Source organism: Schistocerca americana, chromosome 1, assembly GCF_021461395.2.
Source record: "Schistocerca americana isolate TAMUIC-IGC-003095 chromosome 1, iqSchAmer2.1, whole genome shotgun sequence".
NCBI lineage: Eukaryota > Metazoa > Arthropoda > Insecta > Orthoptera > Acrididae > Schistocerca > Schistocerca americana.
This window is the reverse complement of record NC_060119.1, coordinates 902,243,519-902,249,810: the sequence shown is the minus strand read 5'-3', so window position 1 is coordinate 902,249,810 and position 6,292 is coordinate 902,243,519. Positions and strand designations below refer to the sequence as shown.

The following is a 6,292-nucleotide window of genomic DNA, read 5'->3' as shown; positions in this document are numbered from 1 at the left end:
AGGAGGATGTATGGGACAGGTCTTGCATCTAGGTCCATTACAGGGGTGAGCCATGAGGTAAGGGATTGGGAGCAGGAGTTGTGTAAGGATGGATGGGTATATTGTGTAGGTTCAGTGGACAGCGGAATACCACGGTAGGAAGGGTGGGAAGTATAGTGGGTATGACATTTCTCATTTCATGGCATGACAAGAGGTAACCGAAACCCTGGCAGAGAATGTAATTCAGTTGCTCCAGTCCCAGATGGTACTGAGTTACGAGGGGAATGGTCCTCTGTTGCTGGACTGTGGGACTTTGGGAGGTGGTGGGCGACTGGAAAGATAAGGCATGGGAGATTTGTTTTTGTACAAGGATGGGAGGATAATTACGGTCAGTGAAGGCTTCAGTGAGACGCTCGGTATATTTAGAGAGTGACTGTACGTCACTGCAGATGCAACGACCATGGGTGGCTAGGCTGTATGGAAGGGACTTCTTGGTATGAAATGGGTGGCAGCTGTCAAAGTGAAGGTATTGCTGGTGTTTAGTAGATTTGATATGGATGGAGGTACTGATGTAGCCATCTCTGAGGCGGAGGTCAACATCTAGGAAGGTGGCTTGTTGTGTTGAGTAGGACCAGCTAAAGCAAATGGGGGAGAAGTTGTTGAGGTTCTGTAGAAATGTGAATAAAGTGTCCTCACCTTCAATCCAGATAGCAAAGTTGTCATCAATGAAGCTGAACCAGGTGAGGGGTTTAGGATTCTGGGTTTTTAGGAAGGATTCCTCTAGGTGGCCCATGAATAGGTTAGCATAGGAAGGTGCCACGTGGGTGCCCATAGCCGTACTGTGGATTTGTTTGTAGGTAATGCCTTCAAAGGAGAAGTAATTGTGGGTGAGGATATAGTTGGTCATGGAGACTAGGAAGGAGGTTGTTGGTCTGGAATCCCTAGGGCATCTGGAAATGTAGTGTTCAACAGCAATAAGGCCATGGGCATTAGGAATGTTTGTGTACAGGGAGGTGGCATCAATAGTGATGAGCAGGGCACCATGTGGTAATGGGAGAGGAACTGTGGAGAGTTGGTTGAGGAAATTGTTGGTATCTTTTATATAGGAGGATAGGTTCCGGGTAATAGGTTGAAGGTGTTGGTCTATGAAAGCAGAGATTTTCTCAGTGGGGGCACAGTAACCGGCCACAATGGGGAATCCTGGGTGGTTGGGTTTATGGACTTTAGGAAGCATGTAGAAGGTGGAAGTGCAGGGAGTGGTAGGGGTAAGTAGAGAGATGGACTCTGGGGAGAGGTTCTGGGATGGGCCTAAGGATTTGAGTAGTAACTGGAGATCCTGCTGGACTGCTGGAATGGGATCACTGTGGCATGGTTTGTAGGTGGAAGTATCTGACAGCTGATGGAGTCCTTCTGCCACGTAATCCTTGCGGTTTAAAACTATAGTGGTGGAGCCTTTGTCTGCAGGTAGGATTATAAGATCAGAATCAGTTTTTAGATGGTGGACTGTGGTTCTTTCTGCAGATGTAAGGTTAGTATGCATGTTGAGGGATTTGGGGAATGATGGTGAGGCAAGGTTCAAGGATAAGAAATTCTGGAAAGTTAACACTACCTTTCCAGATGCCCTATGGAATCCAAACCAACTACCTCCTTCCTAGTCTCCATGACCAACTATATCCTCACCCACAATTTCTTCTCCTTTGAAGGCATTACCTAAAAATAAATACGCAGTACTGCCATCCTCAGCCCACAGGCGTCACTGGATGTGAATGTGGAGGGGCATGTGGTCAGCACACTGCTCTCCTGGCTGTATGTCAGTTTCTGTGACTGGAGCCGCTACTTCTCAATCAAGTAGCTCCTCAGTTTGCCTCACAAGGGCTGAGTGTACCCAGCTTGCCAACAGTGCTCAGCAGACCAGATGGTCACCCATCCAACTGCTAGCCCAGCCCGAAGTGCTTAACTTCGGTGATCAGATGGGAACCGGTGTTACCACTGTGGCAAGGCCATTGGCATAGATAATTGAGACATAATCAAAATCAGGATGAGACATGGAAACTAGTCAAGAGCTACTTAGGTAAGAAAGGGTGTGATAAGGTAAAGCAGTATTCCCAAGTGTTTAAAGGAATTTTATTTAGAACAAGTAGTCGCGATATGGATAAATTAAAGGTTTGCTGGCCTAGACAATATACTGACACTTTAATTAACAATATACACAAGAGTTATAGCCATTGTGTATCCATGAAGTGTATCCAAAAGACACAGGAGAATGTGTACTTTGATAGTATATCCAGGAGGGTTAGGAAGTGTTTGAGTTCTTGCAACCTATGTCAGAGAGTATAGGTTACCAACCAGAAGCATAAAGGTTACATGCAGAGTATAATTCCACAAGGAAAGTCAGAACCAGTGGGAACTGACTTATTTCAGCAATTTGTATTTGTTTGTTACTGTTGATTTGTTTTCAAAACTGGTAAAGTTGTGCCCTTTCAGAAAAGGTACAAGTAAGAAAATTATTCAGTGTTTTACTAATGACTATTTTAGGAATGTTGGCAAACAACATGCCTTACTGTCAGATAATGGAAGTCAGTTCACATCTCATACAAGAAAGGAATTTATTGACAATGAGAACATTAAACACATTTTAATATCTGTGTATTCTCCATCATGCAATCCTTTGGAGAGGTATGTGAGGGAAATTGGTAGGTTGCGCAGAACGTACTGTTCCAAGGATCAGACAAATTGGTACATTTGTGTAAGTCAATTTGAAGACATTATAAATAGTTTGCAACTTACTGCACCTGGATTCACACCATATGAAGTTCATTTTAACCAGAAACCTGCTAACTTACTGGGTGAATTGATTGAGTTTTCAACTTATACAGAGTTAACTGATGGGAGGGAAGAGGTGGTGTAGAAAAATATGGAGGCATATCATGGTAAGAAGAAAAAGTAGCATGACAAAAATCCAAGTTATTCGGTTTAAAGGAGGAGACCTCATATTCATTAAAAGTTTCAAAAAGGCAAAAGCAATTAACAAAGAAACAAAAAAGTAGTTTGATATATACTTTGGATCATTTGAGATCTTAGACATACCACATCCAAATGCATGTAGGTTAATTTATCCAGAATCATTTAAGCTATATGGCTTCAGAAACATCACACAGCTGAAGGCATATATTCATATCTGATTAACCCTTGGGGGGGGGGGGGGGGGGGGAGGGGGGGGGGGTACACTCTCTATGTACCATGTGTGTGGCAAGCAGAAGGGCACCAGTTAATGTAGTATCTACTTCAGCACCATTATACATTGGTATAACACAGCTGGCCACCGTAAATGCAACACCCTGAAGGAAGCATCCGAATCAAGTGAAATTTACACCATGGGTTTGCAGCAATGAGATATGCAATTGATTAGAATTTCAGAACAGACGCACATCACGCGCGCCTGTGGCGCCACCTCATAGCGCCATTTAAGGCTTGGCGATTTCGACGAGTGTACGTTCGGCACATGTGTTTACCTTGTGGTTGTTTCACAAGACGATCAGTTATGCCTCGTAGAAAACAGCGAACATCTTTTGATCAAGTATCTGAGTTCGAGAGAGGAAGCATAGTGGCTTACCGAGATTGTGGATTATCATACAGAGAAATCGCTAGTCGTGTTGGACGAAACCAAACAACTGTAATGCGGATATGTGACGGTTGGATGCAGGAGGGTACGACAGACTGACGTGGTCGATTGCATTCACCTCGGTGCACCACTGCACGTGCTGATAGGCAAATTGTGCGCATGGCAGTGACGGATCACTCAGTGACATCCCGAACCATAGCACAGCACATTGCGTCTGTAGCGCATCATCCAGTGTCTGCGCGTACCATTTGACGCCGTTTACAGCAGAGTGGTCTGTCGGCAAGACGTCCATTGCTTCGTCTACCATTGACGCAGAACCACAGACGTCTCCATCGCCAATGGTGTGATGACAGACGGATGTGGACGGCAGAATGGAATGACGTTGTCTTTACTGACGAGGCACGCTTCTGTCTGCAGCACCACAATGGTCGGATTCGAGTGTGGAGACACCGTGGAGAGAGGATGCTGGACAGCTGCATTATGCACTGTCACACTGGTCTTGCACCAGGTATTATAGTATGGGGCGGTATTGGATATTACTCTCGCATGCCTCTAGTACGCATTGCCAGTACTTTAAATAGCCGGCACTACATATCCGAGGTGCTGGAGCCAGTTGTCCTTCCTTACCTTCAGGGCTCGGCCACAGCCACATTTCAACAGGATAATGCGCGACCACACGTGGCACGCATTGTGCAAAGGTTCTTCGTCAATAACCAGATTGAAGTGCTTCCATGGCCGACTCGCTCTACGGATCTTTCGCCGATAGAAAACATGTGGTCCATGGTTGCTCAACGAGTGACCCAGGTTACATCCCCAGCTGCCACACCAGATGATCTTTGGCAACATGTGGAAGCTGCTTGGGCTGCTGTAACCCAGGAACACATCCAACGTCTCTCTGACTCAATGCCGAGACGTGTGGTAGCGGTGATCTCCAACAATGGCGGCTACGCTGGCTACTGATTCTGGCACGAACCACATGTCACAGACGTCTATAAACGTAATCATTTGATACTTGGTCAACATGTTATCTACAAAATAAATTTTGTTGTGCTACCTCATGTCTTTCTTGGTGTTGCATTTATGGTGGCCAGCAGTGTACATTCACATACATATTCATACATACTTTTATCCTTTGGATTTATGCTGACTTTGAAAATTTGCTTAATACACTCTACTTTGACAATATTTTCTGAGGTTTAATATGATCAACCCTCAGAGGTGGGGGGGACATACTTTCTATGTGTACTATGTGCCAGGCAAACATGAGGCCCCCAGCTAATGCAGTATCTACTTCAACTCTTTTATACTTTGGTACTATACTCCTTATTTACACATTTACACAACCGAGTGAGGTGTTTCTGTGGACAGCACACTGGACTCTCATTCGGGAGGATGACGTTTCAATCCTATGTCTGGCCATCCTGGTTTAGGTTTTCCATGATTTCCCTAAACTGCTCCAGGCAAATGCCAGGATGGTTCCTCTGAAAGGGCACGGCCGACTTCCTTCCCTGTCCTTCCCTAATCCGATGAGACTGATGGCCTCTCTATCTGGTCTTTTCCCCCAAACAACCCAACCCAACCATTTACACTTAGTTTCTAGCCACATGTCTAAATCAATTCTTGGAACATGAAATGCTTCACTGATTTGAAAATAGTATATTATCTCATCTGTATTGACAGGAAATGACAACAATATGAATTTTGCAGAGAAATAAGGCCAGCTGAATAATACACATGCATTTGTCTACTTAACACTTCAGTTGTTTAGCAAGAACTATGGTATGATCATGGCCACTTGTATAACATTTGATATTATTTCACATTTTCACGATTTTATGATTATTCAATGTCATGTGATCTGAAATACTTCACACCTACATGACTGAATATTCAGCATGATTATTATGGAGACTTTTAGTGTTAATTGACATAATTTACTTTGCATACACTTAGCCTGCTATTTGAAGTTTATACATGTCACATATTCTATGGATTTCAATGATTTACTTTATCTTGAGTGCAATGAATCACATTGCTCTGAGGTAAATCTGGTGCTGTCCTTGAGAGCTTTTGCTTAATATAATTTATGAGTATTTTGCTTCTTGTTGTCTTAGGGTGACAACAGCATTATTAGCATATTTTTGCTGCATGGTTACAGATGACCACAGTCTTGATGACATATATGCTTTGGTTTATTAGTGTGAGGAAGGCACCAGTCAGATAGGAGATATTTTGGTTTGATGCTCCGGCTGGACATCAACTGTTTCTTTGACACACCAATTATGCATAGAGTTTAAACTATGTTTCAGATTGTCAAGTGTATTACTCTGCTTTGCATTATGCTTGTGCTTTTATGTGTAACTTCTTTTGTAGATGCTTTGTTTAACTTCCATGTTGGAGTTTGCCACTGATTCTTTCACATCACCCATGTTGAACCACTTTTGTCAGGATACATTCTCACATCAGTGTCACAATATAAGTGATATATACAGGTTTTGTCATTGCATTTCCTCCACTACTCTTTTAGGATATTGTTGAATACTTACACCACTTTTCCTATTAAATCATTTAAGTGCCAACACATATATTTATCTTCAAACAACCATTTGTATTAAAACATGGTATGGAATAATTAGATAGTGACTGAACATCACCTACAAAATCATTTTTGCCATGTTTTATTGCAGTATG

General features: G+C 43.1%; 1 pseudogene; it reads right to left on the bottom strand.

The window, feature by feature from the left end:
- Positions 1 to 1,870: 1,870 nt before the first annotated feature.
- Positions 1,871 to 1,987, bottom strand: LOC124555592 (annotated as a pseudogene).
- Between the last annotated feature and the right edge of the window lie 4,305 nt (positions 1,988 to 6,292).